Below are 17,929 nucleotides of genomic sequence, written 5' to 3' on the forward strand. Positions count from 1 at the left end.
GCCGGTGTTATAGCTTATTACAAGGCCGGTGAATAGGGGCCTTCCGTTACTGCCACCCACCGCCCACCCCGCCTCATTGCACACTATTAATAATGTCGCCGTATGGCTCTCTGATGAATGTCCCACAGAACATGCGCGGCCATTTTAGTTCACCGCAGGTTTTTCAAATGGCCTCATCCTGTAATGGCTCAAATGGCACGTGGGCATTTCAGACATAATTCCGTCTGTGCGGGCCGATGGCCAAAGCAGAGAATTTATACTGGAAGAAACAGCTGCTAGAATTAGTGGCTGCCCGGGGTGCCAAGAGGAAAATAAATGCGAGTGTTAGACATGTTTTCGTATGAAGATAGATTTGTTGGCACAGATAAAAAAAAGTCTGTGAGGTTTAATTGAGGCCAATAAAGGTGAGTTCTTTTATCAGTCTGCGTTCCTGCAGAAAAGCATTTCAAAGACTGCTAGCAAATCTGCGCGATACAACTACGTGACCGCGACCCGCAGAAGGGAGTCAAGTCGCGCGGGTCCGGTGGGCAGTGAAATACGGAGATAGCCTGTTAATGTACTGCTTCGGTTTTCGATGTCAAAATAGGTCCACGATAAAAAGGGCCTAACTGTGCCTTAGAAGGCATATTGCATGATACTTACTACCAGTGCTTGATTTGATGATGAGTGCCCAAAGGTTTACTCAGAAGTAGGCCTGGGCGAAGCACTACGCTACGCTCGCGTAGTTTGCGAAGTTCGCGCTACTTCGCACTACGCGAACTGCACGTAGCACAGTGCGAACACGCGTAGCGTAGTGTTGCGTAGTGCTGCGGTCATTTTTTGCTTGCTCGCGGTCCTCAACGTCAAGTTGGCGACCGCGAGCAAGCAAAATGACATCCTGGCGAGACTTTTTCCTTGTTCGCGATCGCGAGCATGGAAAATAAACCTCCCGGCGAGATTCCCAACGCGAGAAGGTCAGGTTTCTCATTGCGAGGGGTCGCGTATGCTCACGACCGCTCGCGACGAGAAACTACCAGTTCGCGTTGAGAAAGCTGCAGCTCGAGGAAAAATCTACTTGAGCAGCAGAAAACTACAGCTCGCACTGTGCAAGATGCCATTTTCAATGATTGCACAGTGCCGGTTGCTTGTCCGCACTGTGCAATCATTGAAAACAACATCTTGCACAGTGCGAACATGTTACTTCGCAGTTCGCGAAGTGCTACGCGTAGCTCGCGTAGTGCGAACTTCACTTTGCGTAGCTTCGCGAAGTGCTACTTCGCGAACTACGCCCACCCTTACTCAGAAGCCGGGGTGCTATCGAACGTCAGGGGTGGCAAATACCGAGGCAGGGATTGTTAGTTTCCACTCTCTGCCTTTTTCATTCAACACCAGACATTTCTGGCCTCTTTATCTCACTCACTGTGTCAGGTTCTCTGTCATATCTGCTTTCTCCCTTTTCTTTGTTTTTGGTTAACTTGATTTTTATTCTGGCAAAAAGAAACAAGCAATACAGTTTGACTTTCCAGAACAGACGAATTGCATAACAACAGATACAGCTGCAACACAGGTATATTTGAGTACAGATAGGGCATATATGGAGTATGTAGGGTGGGGGACTGCATATGACAGCAAACATAGGTGTTATCACAAAGTTGCCGTCGCGGTGCCAGGCTTGGTGCCAGGCCTGACAGGTGTGTTTTCTTTTCTTGATGCAAGACCCGGCCGAAAATGCTACGCAATTAGTAATAGCATAGCATTTTCGGCCGGGTCTTGCATCAAGAAAAGAAAACACACCTGTCCGGTATTAGTTCCGCTAGTATGAAATTATGGCAGTTATTCAGGATAAATAGGTCATTAGGGGCTCCCACTTGCATCCTTAACTCCTGTGCTTCACAGCGCGTGTGCCTACTCTAGTCTCGGCGAAGGTAGCCAGCCACCACCCACCAGGAGAGGATCACATGTGCCTGAAATAAATACAATACAACTTGCACCACAGAGAGACAACTACTGGCCCGGCTCCAGAGGAGAAGACCCTACTCCACTCTGGACTTCATGGGCTGCAGGTGACAGGTACTACAGCCCCCGTCAGCCTGATACCACGTATTCGAGTGTTTTTGTGGTTCGTTGCAGTCATTTTGTTACATTGCAGTATGAATTGTGCTAATTTTTCCCGCATCGGGCTGACAGGCTCTCGAATAAAGACGTGCCTGGTGTAATTCTTTGGAAGGAAAGGGCCCAGTCTCATTAAGTGCCAATTAACATGCATTAACACTTTACTGCATGGTGTGTGTTGTGTACTGGGCCTAATTGGACCCTGACAATTGCAGTATTTTGCTACACCAACAGCAGTCAAGGGGACATTTTCATTGGCTGTGCCAGGGCCCATGTCATCCTTGCTGCTCTACTGTTGACAAGGAGTTGCCTGTGAGCCCTGAAAAGAAAAGATTACTGATTTTAGGCAGATGCACAAATGACTTCTACATGTCACAGGCAAAATGCCATCACTCCTAGAAAATGTAGCCGGTGGCTCAAGCGGCCAGACTCTGCCCAATGATGTATGTTGAAGTGGGCAGAAAAAAAGTGAATGACTCAATAGCAGACCAATGAATGAAGAGAGCTGGCTGAAACCACCTGTGCCTAAGTATATATTATCTTTATCATTTTGCTAACATCAGAAGAAAAAGGCTAACCTCATACCAATAAATACTGCAGGAATCCACAAATTCAGAAGGAAAAAGTTTAAGATAACTTAGGGTGTTATGGGGCCCGCCTGCTGCAGAGATAGACATATATATTAAGTCTTAGGGCCTAATTCACAAAGGTAAACTTACACTTTTGTGCAAGTTTACTATTTTTTTGTTGCTATTTTCAAAGTCAGATTTAATAATACGTTTATGACTGCGGAGACCCTTCAGTCGGGGCGGAGAACTCCACACATAAAACGATGACACAGGCCTAACTTTTTATGTGCGGATTGGGTTGAGTGGAACAGTCGTGGTCGGCATGACTCGGGGGTGGGGATGGAGTCACACGGGGAGGGAGTGGCACGGGGAGTGAGACATTTAGATGATAGTTCTTCAGCTTTTATAATTTGAAAATACACTCACTAAAATATGTGCAGACGTGGTTGGGAATAGATTGGAAGTGCTGCAGTACTTTGCAAATGGCAAAGTAATTGTTTTACACCTCTCTCCCTCACATGTGCTGCAAAGAATATGTACCAGATGCAGATCACAAAATGCACATGATGTAATAGGTCAGTTAGTCACTGCTTTTGTCAGAGAGATCCTTTTGTCACTTGCAGTTCTTTGTAAGTTAAAATCCTAACATAGAACAGTGAGCTATTAACTGTCATCTAAGAGCTGCATGCAAACTGCAAGGTAAAAATTGGAGTGTTGTGTTTTTTCTCCCAGTCTTTGTTTGATTTCCCTAATGTTTCAATAATAAATTGTTATATTTTTATTTTCAGCACCTCGTAAAGGCTGACAACAACCTGAACCATTACCAAATTTTTGGGCAATTTTTCTGCAAAGAACAAGAGGCCCCAGCCGCCCCAACCTCCTTTGCTGCAGAAAACACCAGTGTTAAAGGTAAGGAAACTGATGCTATATTTTATACATTGAAGTTAGGGATATGTATCCTGGTGGTCACTCTACATGGTGGTTAGGTGCACATTCTGAACATTGTACCCTCAGTGGATGGAATTTACTAATAGCCTTAGCCCTGTGCTTTGCGCAATAACGGTTGTTAAAGGCACTATCTATCCCTTGTCTTGAAAAAGACCCTCAAGCAGAGTCTGTTTTAGTGCCTTCAGCAACCTCTATGGCTCACAGAGGCAGCAGCCAGTAAGGATGTATTTATAGCAGTCACGTTGTGCAAAGGGGAGCTGTTGGAGATTTATTGCGGTACTGCACAAGATATATGTATTTATACTGAAATTTGATATTATTGCACCGCACCTTATACCTTGTACTTTGATTATTGACAGGTTTCTTTAATATATATTGGTAAGGCCAGCATCGGCATCATGAATACAGTACAAGAGCTGATTACAAGGTCATTCCAGGCACGGCCACTTGAACAGAAACTACATTTAAAGCAATTAGGACCTCATCAGCCTGAGATAAAGCTACAGCAAACTTCCCAGGACAGAGGAAAAATGTCCACACGTACATTCTCAAACGCCTGGTACACAAAAGCTGATTGGCTTACAGGGTGCCCTTTAAGAAATTCTCTGTTCTGCTTCCCCTGCTTGCTGTTTGGTGGTGAGTTTTCTTGGACAAATCAAGGAGTAACATTCTTGAAGCATTTGTCTGAAAAAAAAAAGAAGCATTCACGCACAAGAAAGCATATGGAAAACCTGACGAGACTGGGAATGTTGGGGGAAGATGCACCAATTGAGCAGCAGATAAGTGATGCATACCGCAAAGCAATACAGAAACACAATGAAGCAGTTGATAGGAACAGACAGATTCTATCCAAAATAATTGATTGCATTCGTTTCTGTGGTGCTTTTGAACTGGCATTGCGAGGCCATGATGAATCAGAAGGTTCCCCAAATCCTGGAATATTCAAAGGCCTTGTGGATTTAATAGCGAGCATAGACAAGGATATGGAAGCACATTTAGCAAGTGCTACAGTCTTTAAGGGCACCTCTAAAACAATACAAAATGAACTCCTTGAGTGTATGCTCGAAATTATGAGAAGCCATATTGTGCAAGAATTGCAAAACACAGACTTTGTGGCTATTCAGGCTGATGACACCACTGATGTGGCCACTAAAACACAGTCCGTATTAGTGTTTCGGTACATTGATAATGACAGAGAAGTTGTGAAGAGGTTCTATGGTTTCACACATTTAAGAGACTCTAGTGCAGAACCCATTACTGCAGCTATACTGCGTCAACTGAGCTTAATTTTTCCAGAGCTGCCTCCAAAAAAAAAAACTTATTGCGCAAAGCTATGATGGTGCGTCCGTAATGAGTGGAAGCCTTAGTGGAGATCAGAAGAGAATTCGAGATGTGTACCCTAATGCTCATTATGTGCACTGTTACGCTCACCAACTTAATCTTATTATGCAACAGGCAGTATCAAGGATCACCAAGACACGAATTTCCTTTCAGGATATAGGAGGCATGGCAGCATTCTTCTCACGTTCCCCCAAAAGAACAGAAGCACTTCATGAGATTGTGGACAAAAGCGGTCCAAGGGGATCTTCAACTCGTTGGAACTTTAACATCCGTACAGTCAACCTAATCTACGAACATAGAGAGGACCTTGAGAAATGGTTTGGCGCCATAGAAGACAATGATGAGTTTAATTACAAAAGTCAGACTGAAGCCCGTGGCTTTGCTAGAACACTACAAGACAGAGAGTTTCAGTTCTTACTGTTTTTATTTCATGATATAATGGTAGCTGTCGACTTGTTAAACAATCAGTTACAAGCACGAGAGATAGATACTGTCAATGTGCAAGTATATACTACTATGTTTGTACAAAGCATAAGCAAAGTGAGAGATGGGGTTGACAATTTAGACAGCAAACTGCCAGAGCAATCTACTTTCTCAAACCGCAGGAAAAACATCACCACTCTGGTCCGAATTGCAAAGGAGATATGTGACATTGTAATTGTGCAGGCAAAAGAACGTTTTTCTTTCACAAAACATTTGGTGAGTGCCACATTATTGCAAAGTCAACAGTTTGCCAAATATGATGAATCCTTCCCGGAGCGTGCTCTGAATGAGGCTGTGGAAGCTTATCCTATGCTCAAAAAAGAAGAGCTGAGAACTGAGTTGACTGTACTGTACGCAATGCCTGTGTACCAGAAGGCCACAAGTGCCTTGTCTTTGCTGGCTTTAATACATAAACTTAAAATGGAAAAGTCACTTACAGAGACAGTGGCTTTACTTAAAATTGTCATAACCACTCCTATGACAACAGTCGAGTCAGAACAATGTTTTTCAGCCTTAAAGAGGATTAAGACATTCCTGAGAAACACCATGCTTGAGGAAAAGACTCAATGCTTTGGCAATGCTCTCTGTAGAGAACAAGCTAGTTCAGAAAATCCCGGACTTTAACATTAAAGTTATAGAAAAGTTTGCTGCTCTTAAAGAGAGACGTGCTGATTTAATTTACAAAAAGTAAACAATGTTGAATGCTGCTACTTTGCAACCAGTTTAGTTGTTTGTTAAATAAAAAACATCTGTGAGTGAGGTACTCAGAAAATGCCTTGTATCTCGAAGTCTGTTATGAAGCTCTGTGGTTATACTGAATAAGCAGCTACCAATTGCTTTTTTAACCTTCCTGCTTTCTCAAATTTGCTTGAAAATGCACCATTTTTCTTCTCTTTTTTTAAAATTTTCTCGGGGGGAGAACCCCCCCAAACACCCCCTATGGTGGTTCGGGCTCGCTCGCTACGCTCGCTCGCAACGGTGCAGTATACCAATCATTTTACGCCTCACCACTTTCAAATGTCACCAGCCGCCACTGACCAGAACACCATCAGGCTGGATGCTAAGAAGAGTAAATCCATCAGGTCTTCCCCAACACTACTCAAATGTAAGAAATAGTTGAAGGCTTGCCTCTTTAAGAACACTACATCTCAATGAAGTAATAGTATACTTCTGCTCCTAGAACCCAGCTACCTCACCTATGGCTTCTTGACTGTGTACTTGTTTTTGCTGTAGTACAGTGCTCTGCTGCCTTTTTGTCTAGGCTTGTGCTATATAAATACCAATAGATTATTGGTGACCAGGCGTCCTGGATTTTTCACCAGCTGTCCCACCAAATTTTGAGAAATTTATCTCAAATCTGTTTTTTTGGGAGAAGATCGACTGAAGACATGGAGAAGCAGTTTTTTATGTGCTCTAAGGCAGGACAAGTTTGCAGCTCTTCTTAGAGCACGCTTTAAATAATACCCATGCGGCTTCGTTCAAAAGTTCCCTTTAATTTTGGTCTTTAGTGCCTCATTGTCTGTTTTGATGTGTGCTGTCATTTTGTGATCCCCAGATAATGTAAATGTGTAGTTCTTCTTCTATGTTTGCTAAATGTCCCAGTTTTTGTTTTTTAACATTTGGTCACCCTAACATGGATACGTCCAATTAAATGGCCTTCTGTTAAGTGCTGCTAACTAATCATGCACTGGAACTCAACATTGAAGCTTTTCTCCCCCTGTGTTGAGTGGACTTGCTCTGAAAGCTAGGACATGAGCTAAATGTACAGAAAAACAGGACTTCCCAGCAAATCTGGGACATCTGGTCTCCCTACAATCACACAAAAATGGGCAAACAACGGGATGTTCTTTTTGTTAAGCAAGATGAACATCACCAGGAACGTCATGATCCTAAGCCACATCATTTCATAGAGACCGCAATAAGGAGCATGTCTTAGGGTAGCGAGCCCCTGCCACCATGGGTCTACCTGTCACACTCCTCTGCTTCTACTTCATACTTCCCTAGATTTGCACATGGGAATGTGGCCACTTGTGCTACAAAGCATTCAGGTATTTCTGTAAGGATACTACATGAGCATTCAGTATAGATCACAGCTAACTTTAAAGTACTTTTTGAGGACATTCTCTTGTTTTGAATGTGCACTGATTATTTTCTCAGAGCTGTACATTACGGGCTTGATAACTTCGTATTAGTATTGAAAAGCCTTTCAATATCTTTCCCGTTTTGTGTGTCAGTCACACTGAATGGCCTTTTGTGACGCTCCTACCAATCTGAATTTGCAGCCCTATCTAAGCGTAGTGGTGTTTTACCAGTGCTAAATTCATCCAAATACATCATTTTGTAGAATTCACGCTCGGCAGCTATGATGTTTACTAACTAACTAAAGAGCACCATTTCAAAGAGCATCAATACAACCAGGAATGAATTTCAGATCACTGAGAGGCCGTAAAACCATCTTCAAAAACAAGCATCTGAAAATTCTGGGACAAATTCTAACCAATCTTTCAAGTCTACATTAAAAAGGGAACGGGGCATGTTGACCTACCCTACAATCTCTACGCATTTGCTCACGCTAGCTGGAGATGCCTTTACCCACTAGCAAGAAAACAGTATTCCGGTCACCTGAGATGGTTATTAGTTTCCCCCACAAAGGGGGAGGGAAGACAGGGTATATGGCAGACCTTTTCAGGTGAACAAAGAAAATGAAAGCTGAAATACTTTAGCACCTCACCTGCACACAAGATTGCACACGGGCTGGGCTGGGATTTTATATGGAAAAAAACCTGGAAGCTCCTCGCTGTAGGCAACCATCCCACCCAAGCACCAAAAAGGTTACCTCATCACTGACATCCCATTCAAAAATACCCCACACCCCTTTTCAAAAACAAAATGCTACACAAGTGATCATAGCAGCAATATAACGCAAAGTCCTCTGGTGACAAAGTTTCAAGGGGAGACATAGATAGGGAAGTGGAGGACAAATGGGCCCCCACCCAACATGAAGCAGTCCAAATAATTATTATGTGAAGTGTTGCTAAGAAATCAAATACACCATATTCTATTGCAACACCCTCTCTTGCCTCTCACTCACCTCTCCCCCAGTCGGTCCTTTTCTCTCTAAATAAAAAGAAAAAAACATGGCTCTCTGGTTCGCTGTCCTTACACCTTGTGCCAATTTGATTATGTCTCCTATGTGAACTGTGAAGTACTGCATACACCTCCTAACATCAAATTTAAAGGTCGACATTTGTTTGCAAAAGCAAAAAACATCTCCCCATGGCTTGATGTTGCAATACACCAGTGTTAAGAAAGATGGAGCTATATTACCCACTTTCCTATTTCGCAATGACAAGCTAACAAGTCAGTGGCCAAAGAAAAGAAGTTCCATAAAAAGGCTTTGATGCCTTGATGTCAGTGTTCTGCCTGCTCTGGGCTACAAAGTGCAAGCAAAGCTTGACGTTTGTAAAGCGCGGTGCGGGGTAGATTGTGGACTTTTGTTTAAGTAGTCATGTTAATCAAAGCCTCTTCACGAGCTGTGATTAACATGAATACTTAAACAAAAGCCCACAATCTCTCTCGCAACCGCGCTTTACAAACAAAAGAGTAGACCAAGTTTACAGACACTGCCGCTAGCACCCAAGCCCGCCTTACCTGCACTCCCGAGTTCCGACTCTCCTTCGGCACATCACCGCATCCAGGAAGTGACAAATTGCCCATCTTGCAGGATGTCCTGTGTGAGTGCATGCTGCACATACAGCAGTGCGCGCTCAAAGAGAGGTGTGCGCGCACCTTAATGGGAACAGTGACTAAGAGTAATTTCAGGATTCAGGGTAGGTATGGGTTTTGGGGAGCCAGGGGTAATTTTAGGGTTCAGGGTGGGTTTGGGTTTGGGGGTGCCAGGGTTAATTTTAGGGTTCAGGGTGGGTTTGGGGTGCCAGGGTTAATTTTGGGGTTCAGAGTGGGTTTGGGTTTTGGGGTGCAAGGGTTACTTTTGGGGTTCAAGGTGGGAATGGGTTTTGAGTTCAGGGTGGGTATGGCTTTTAGGGTGTTAGGAGTATTTTAGGGTTCAGGGTGTGTTTGGATTTTGGATTGCCAAGGGTAATTTTAGGGTTTAGGGTGGATATGGGGTGCCAGAGGTAATTTTGGTGTTCATGGTGGGTATGATTTTTGCGGAGCAAGGAGCAATTTTAGGGTTCAGTGTGTGTTTGGGTTTTGGGGTGAAAGGGTTAATTGGGGTGGGTATGGGATTTGGTGTGTTAAAGGGTAATTTTAGCGTTCAGGGTGGGTATGGGTTTTGGGTGTCAAGGGTAATTTTAGGGTTTAGGGTGTGTTTGGGGTGTGGGTAATTTTAGGGTTCAGGGTGAGTTTGGGTTTTGGGATGTCAAGGGTAATTTTAGGCTTTAGTGTGTGTTTGGGTTTTGGGGTGCCAGGGGTAATTTTAGGGTTCAGGGTGGGTATGAGTTTTGGGGTTCCAAGGGTAATTTTAGAGTTTAGGGGGTATGGTATCGGGGAAGTAAGGGTGATTTTAGAAATGTAGGGGGGTATGGCTATGGGGTAGTAAGGGTAATGTAAGTGTTTGGGGGTCAAGAATGTGCCTTTACCATGCATGCATTTGTGTTGTAATCGAATGGTAAAGGTATATGCATCGTAAATGTTTGAGTTCAACCTCTTTCCAGTTAGTGGTAGAAATGGGTGTGAAACCAATGATGGATCCCAGAGAACTATACATTTCTGAAACGTAGACAACATTCTGAATTCAGCAAGGGGTCATTTTGTAGATCCTTCATGTTTTGTCTATAGAAACTAACAATTGAAATAATAAAAAAATTGAAATTGAGTTGGAAAAAACAGCCATTTGTGCCAACATTTTGACCTGTAACTTCTGTTCAATGCAGAATCGCCTAAAAACGTATTGTTAAAAAATCACATTTCCCTCACATTTCTGTCAAGGATCACCGCACCAGCATAAATGCCCTCCACTCAGCGTTCCTCTCAGTCGCCCTAGTAAAATGATGCCTCACTTGTGTGGGTGGACTGAGGGCCTGTGACTGGGAAGGGCCAAAAACATAGGGATTGAGGGGATAGCACAGCGAGTATTAAGCGCTATATTTTTTTTACATGCTTTTTTAGGCTGACTCTGTATTAGACACCCATACAAGTGAGGTATAATTTTTATCGGGAGTCCAAGGGGAATGCTGGGTGGTAGGACATTTGTGCTGGTGTGGTAGTCCCAGGCAGAAATGTGAGGAAAATATGATGTTTTTAGCTAAATGTGAGGTTTGTGGGGATTCTGGTTAGGAAAACATTGGGGGATCCACACAATCTATGTAAGGTGGCACCTGCGTTTTAGGTACCGGTTCGGTGGCCATTTAGAGAAACTTACCAATCCCAGACATTTCTGAAAACTAGACACCCGGGGGTGTCTAGGGAGGTGTGGCTGTCATGAATCCCCCAACATTTTGTAGTCTCCACAGTACAGTACAGAATTTAAGTCTAATATAGTGCATATTCAAGCCCTAGGAGACTGTACCACTCAATTGGCCGAGCTGCATGCCCTGGTTCTTGCTCTCGAGTTTGCCGATCCAAAAGTGTCAACTCTTATTGTATGTGACTCTTATTACTGTGTTCAGTCTTTCAATGACAACTTTTTCCTTTGGTCTCAAAATGATTATCAATATTCTAAAGGCAGCACAATTAAGCATAAATTGGGTTCGAGTAGTGGATCTTAAATAACGTCTGCCACTCACACATGTTATACACACTCTTGGCCATCAGCGTGTGGGAGCACACGCTCTTGGGAAATGTTTGGCAGATGAAGCAGCCAAATCTGCAGTAGCCACTTGTTCCGTTGCAGCTGTTACAAGGTCCATGACTAAGATTGATAATTACATTCTGGCAGCTATTGCTGTTATTAAGGAAGGCCTCAATTACCCCCAGGCTTTCCCTTCAAAGTATTCTTATCAGTTAGCTTCCGAACAAGTTCCTTTGGCAAGAATACCTGATGTTGGAGATCGGCTGATTCCCAACGCGGACACACTTTAATCAAAACGGCACACAAAGGGATGGCTTCAGCCCATGCCGGAGTGTCTGTGACTGTTTTCTATCTTGCACCAACGTTATTGGTGGCGTGGTTTATATAAAGAAACCCGTAATTATGTACTTTCTTGTGACATCTGTCAACAAAACAAGCCGTCTATGGGAACACGCCCACCACAAACACCACTTTGCATTGCCAGTCGCCCTTTTGCTTGTGTATATCTTGATCACTGCGGTCCTTTTTCTTGTGATACTGCGTATAAATACATTTTAGTTGCAGTTGATTCTTGCACTAGATTCCTTAAGGTTTGGCCACAACACAGTGCTGACACTCGAAATGTAATCAGGTATTTGCTTTTCTTTGTAGGGATTGTTGCCTGTGGCACCTTTCATTCTGACCAAGGTCCAGTGTTTGCCTCTAAGGCGTACAAGGATGCGATGAAGTCTTTGTGGGGTGCTGGTGCAATTTTCATCTCCATATAGGTCTGAGGGCAATTGCATTGTGGAGCGAAGGAACTGTGATTTAAAGCAATCCTTGACAGTTTGAGTCTTAGGTACTGGCAGAAACTGGTTAGCCCATTTGTATGGCGTCCAATGTGCACTATATAATCTCCCTAGAAGATCTCTGGGTGGGCGGACCCCATACAAGATGCTCTTTGGCATCAAAATGTTTGTGCCAGACCTTGATGGTCTAGACGTTGTGGCGGCTGCCGCAACCTTTGTCGTAGACAATCATTCTACTATGTTACAGAACCTACAAGAGACCCATGCCAGTCTAGCTACTGAACATTTGTCTTCAGCAAGTGATGCAGCACTCCAGATTCCGGTGGTCGTCTGGCTTCCTAAAGTTGGTGACCCGGTCCGAGAACGGAGAACAAAAAAGAACTTGGTCCCTCTTATTGTGCACCGGTTCTAGTGCTTGGCCTGAAGGGTACTCTAACAGTGATTTTACATCCTCTTCCTGGTCGCAAAGACAACAGATACATTTTGGTGGACAATGTCAAGCTACAACATCTCGCCGATTCTGAATAGTGTGACTCCTGCTGTTTTGTGTCCCACAATTTCAAGGAATCATGAGATTGGAATGTCTTCCAGTTCACCACACGACACTGTCATCAAGATGGACCCTGTTGTTGACCTTTCTTCTATCCCCCAGCTGCCTCCTGCAACGCGGAGGCTGAATATACATAACCCACACATAACTCATTGCATGATTTGCCGGATAGTCTTTTGAACCATGGCAGTTTTTCCTATGACTCTTCCTCCACGTCCTCCTGGGGCCAATCGGAATTGGCTATTTTTTTTTCCTGGTTTAAACAGACTTATTTGGTTCCACCATGGACATACATCTGGTTGGTCCTTTCTCCTGATTTTTATTTTCATGTCAATTGGATTTATAACTGTTTTTTTCCTGCTCATCAATGGTCACTATTTACCTCTGCAGTGAACTTGATTGATGGTGTTTTAACCCCGCACTTATCATCCCACATCATGAAGCGAGACCAGACTCTTGTTAACATATCAGCATTGCCTCTATCTGATGATATCATCTGGGATAAGGTGGATTAACAAGTACATGGTCCGACTGAGGTCATCAATGTACCATACATATTTTGTGTTTCTATGGGTGATGTGGTGACGCAGGACATACGTTCTGATGATTGGGATGTGCATGTAATACAAGCCTGGTTTTCTGATTTGAAATATTATGCTGCTTTTGAAGCTGAAGATTTGTATAAGAATTCTGCAAATTATGCTGATCTATTCTGTTATCAACACTATGGGCATCATTTCTTTCACAAGACTAATACATTACGTCTTATACTCAGTGGTAACATTGCCCAACATCATTAAAAGGCAGCTCGAAAACACCTAGAAATAAGTTTACATACTTTATAGATTTTGATAGGTCCAAGCCAGAGTCGTATTATTTTAAACTGAGTGGAGGCATGTTGACCCATAGTAAATTAATTTACGACATGACCTGTCTCTAAAAGGTTATGCTCATTGGAGGGACACAGTTGATTTAAAATCCATCTGGGGTTCTAAGAGCTGGCAAGTGAGTGGCACTGAGGCATAACATCATGCCTGCCTCATCCCAACACAGATTTTATTTTTAAATAATACAGTGCACCAAACTACTTGTTTTGGTTTGGCTACTGCAAAGAAAATGAATGCCCCAGCTATTCCCACTTTGGCTGAATATCACAATTGGCGCTCATACACAAATTATACAATCGAGTCATTTCAGGCTTTATTTCAAAACAATTCATTTAATAGGTCTGATATGGATCTTCAAGGGTGGTTGGTTGGCAGTCAAATTCCACTGCCTGCCAGCTCCGTTTTCATAACAATGCCTTTGGCTATATGCAAGACAGACCCGACCCAAGATTTCCTGTACCCATTCAGTAACAACCTATTCAGTCGGTAAATGATGTCAACAGTGGTAGTAGCACTCTACACTTTCGTCTGTTAAACAACATTTATCGTTGTTATCCAACAATATTAATTTGGCCGATTTTGTCTTAGGACCCAGGACTCCTAGGACAACAAGATGGATGTATGCTGCTTACAATGAAATTTGGAAACTTTCCCAAATTGAGGCAACTTCTCGTTTGCAGGAAATTGACCGGGCTAACTTAGAAAAAGTTCTAGCTGTTGTTGATAACTGCATTAATACACTGTCTTCCCCCATTTATACATTAGACAATATTGTTTCATCTGTTATTGACATTGTACAAGAAGATGTGTCTCTGTTAAATCATGGTCAGAATCAATTGTGTTCTGTAATGCAATTCGCATGGACTTTGCAAACTCTGAAAATGGGAAAGGTACCGTGGGATTATATGAATGTAACTGCTTTAGTTTGTAGGGATTCTGCACATATACAGAACTATGCACAGGAAAACGGTACCTCAGTGAATAGGTGGAGTACCAACCTACCACATTAGTATCCAAAATCCCAAACAGACTAGCTATAGTGTCTCATTCGCTCTCCATCTACAGTGAAGCTACCAATGATTAGACAACCCAGAACACGCCACTCTCTCTTGTGAATCGCGGGAGCCAAACAACTCTTTCGCTCACTCACTCATGATTGTCCACAATGCGAATAATCAGAGATGCAGTATAGTTTAAAGTGTTTATTTTAACTAACGCGCTCTATGGAACAGTACACGTGCCGTTACTAGCAGCAAAATGCATAAACACAATATAGTCAGAATTGCCACAATTCCATAGAATACAAACGGGGATATCATTTTATAAAGACAGTGGAAAAATGACTAAAAGACCTAACCACCCTCCCCGTGCTAAGAAATAGTTTAATATAAAAAAGAAGACCTCTGGGCATTGTCAGCAGACCCCATACCTAGGCCTAGATGAAAGGTTCACATCACAGGACAAGCACAGCTCTTCTCTCTGGAAAGGTGTATCTCTAAGTGTGTCTAAACATGTTTAGCTTGCAATATTAAAGCGCACGATTTCCAGTAGTGCAGCTGTGGGTAGTGTGTTATGTCTAGGTGTGAGGGAATGACCAGAACAGAATAACAAGGGGCATTGTTGATCGACCTTGTACATCATGTGCTGACTAAACCTCAGAGGACAGCAGAGAATGCGAAAAGCAGACAGTTATCATGTGAATGGTGCACAAACAGAGCCTTGCGAAATATATGCTTGCAGTGTCGTGCGCAAAAGCAGCCTCAGGGCAGCGAAGCTCATGCTAACTTAACAAATGTCGACAATGGACCTATAAGCTGTACTGCACTGGGTTGTGGTTTGACTGTCTGGCTTTGGAGTGACAAGGGCTGGGGATGTGCATTCACTGTAGACAGCCACTGGGGGGGTGGTCAAGGTGTGTCCTGCCCTTCCTGGATGAGTCAGGGCTGGGCTGAATAGACCTGGACTGCATTCAGAGTAGTGGGAGGAGTTTCACTAGCACCTGAATAGGCCTGGTCTGCGTTTACAGTGGAGTGGTGGGAGGAGATTTTTCTTGCACATGAATAGGCCCTGTCTCCCTTGCACAATGCTGTTTCCATGTCCTGCCAGGAAGCTGGGCCTGAGAGAACAGAACTGGTTTGGACTGCGCTTATAGACTCTTGCCACAAGAAAACAAAGGAAAATGTGGTATAAATATTGGGGCCCAGACCCCAGAATGTTAGATTACTGCTGAACTAAGGGTGGAGGAGAGATGGGACTACGCTCGTCGGAGTAATGGCTTTCTAAAATAGAAAAACAAAGATTGTAGTGACAGTCATCATTTCAAATACGTGCACGCACATTGGAGACACCTCAAAACGTTTTGAAGAGTATGTTTCTGAAGGAGACCATGTGCTGACAATTTGGAACACAGCACAATTTGAAGAGTATTTACACAGCGCAACCCTCACCAAAAACAAATGTGATTCTGAAAGAGACCTCGTCCTGCCTATTTGGAACATAGCACAATCATCAGCCAAAGTAAAAAGTGGCACGGAGACTGTAGTGCAAGGTAGCGCACATAAGCTCACCTGGTTCCAGGTCCTGAGGAGAATCCCGTTCAAGGTTCATTAGGGGTTTGAAATGTGTTGATCTAGCAAAACTGTCCAAACTAGCCAATTAGTGAACAACAATATCAGGCTACCCCCTTCCTTGTTTCATTAGTGCAAAAGAGCTTGAATCTTGATGGATTTTAGCATCATGGGTGCCTGAATATAATTCAGTTTGGCCAGTGCCCTGTATGGGGTTTTCTGAAAGCTCAAAAAGTTGGCTTCTAAAAAGGTTCCTCCAACCCCCTCTTCTGGGTTTCTTTTCTTTTTCTGTTTTTTCTCCTGTTTTGTAAAACGCTTTTTTTTAATGCTATTCTTTGATGCCCTACTAAAACATAGGGAACCTGAACCTATAGATGCATTAATTCTTTTTTCCTTTGTGAAATGTGATGTTTACTGTTGCATTACACATGTGAGTCAAAAGTATTGTTATATATGTGTTGTTGTATGTGGTCTATGTGAAATTGTTCAATTGGTAATTGAATCACAAATTGAACTAATAAAGTTTTGATGAAATTGAATTTTTTACAGAACAAAAATAAAAACATTTGTTTTTCTTCAGTCACTATGAGTGTCACGTGTGATTGGTTAAAATATTTAATATAGTAGAAATCAGTACTGGCAATTGTGTTGTTATTATAGAACTAAGGAGGCTGGAAAAGCTGTCAGGAGGAACTGTCACTTAGCTGTGTGCTCTGCTGTGTTGGCCTGCTGCTTGCTGCTTCTGTCTTATGCAGGGAAAGGACTGGATTGTGCTTTCATCATCCTGCTGTTAGAGTTTTCTCCAAGGGCTTGAAGTAGATCTTGCCTCCTGTTGGAAGTCTCAGGGAGATAAAAGACTTCAGAGAACTCACTTGGATCAGGGAACCTGCCAAGAAGAAGAGCTGGTAGAACTGCCAGGAGGAGTACTGCCCCTTTGCGGTGTTGCTTTGCTGGGTTGGCCTGCAGTTAATGCGTCTGCCTTGGGCAGTGAAAAGACTGGACTGAACTTCCTTGACTTGTCGCTGAGTAGCTCCAAGGGCTTCAAATAGAGCTTGCCTCCTGTTCATGAAGTCTCAGGTACAACTATGACTTCACTTACCTCTGGGTACCACCTCTGGAACGGTAGGTTTCAGTTGCCACATATGGGGAAAGTAGCCAACATCATCACTGACACTGCTGCGGGCTACGTGTTCTGAAGGCACCGTAGAGGGCACGACTGCACTTCCCACTGCAACCCTGGTCTCACGATGACGACCACTGCCGCCACCGAACAGCTCCTTGCACCATGACTTGAGGGCATCGCACTCCGCAAATCCTCGATTCACTCCGCTGCCTTGGTCTCACCAAGACATAGCTGTATTCTGACCTCGAAGCCCATGACCGCAACATGGTTTGGGGGCACACACTGCTCGTCGTTAGTCACACAATGCACTGCCCTGTCCCACACTGCACTCTGGGCCGACTAATTCCAGCTCCCATCAACCGCCACTGTCATGTTCACAGTGACCAGTCAGCCATGCCACGAGCACCCCTTCACTCCGCACCACAGCCGTGGTCTCACCAACGCTGTTTGATTACCGTCACCAACCCGCTGCCTGCCCCGTGACTTGAGGGCACAGTACAACAAACTGCTACATTTCACATCGCAACCACAACAGTTGTCATGACTGGCCTGCACCAGCGCAGTCAACCACATCCAAAGGTACTGTTTACCTAACGTCGGTCCACTCCACCGCGGTCAGCCGGAACTATTTGATTCTGTTGTTTTCAGCACATTGGTAGCCCTGGACGGAGATACCAGCCTTTAAGGAACTACATTTTTAAGTCATATTTGCAAAGTGCCTATTGTTGATTACTGTATATTGGTCTTTTATCATTTTGATCTGGTTTGCACAGATAAATATTGGTTATTTTTCTAAAACTGCTGTGGTGTCCTTTTGTGGTGTTTTCACT

General features: G+C 43.5%; 1 long non-coding RNA gene across 1 annotated transcript in view; it reads left to right on the forward strand.

Moving 5' to 3' along the window:
• Positions 1 to 17,929, forward strand: part of LOC146830352 (uncharacterized) — a 587,642-nt gene that overhangs the window by 178,409 nt on the left and 391,304 nt on the right. The window contains exon 2 of the long non-coding RNA XR_014961149.1: positions 3,449 to 3,569. This is a non-coding gene — a long non-coding RNA (uncharacterized LOC146830352). The remainder of the gene's footprint in view (positions 1 to 3,448; positions 3,570 to 17,929) is intronic.

The sequence above is a fragment of the Triturus cristatus genome, chromosome 5_1 (assembly GCF_964204655.1).
Source record: "Triturus cristatus chromosome 5_1, aTriCri1.1, whole genome shotgun sequence".
Taxonomy (NCBI): domain Eukaryota; kingdom Metazoa; phylum Chordata; class Amphibia; order Caudata; family Salamandridae; genus Triturus; species Triturus cristatus.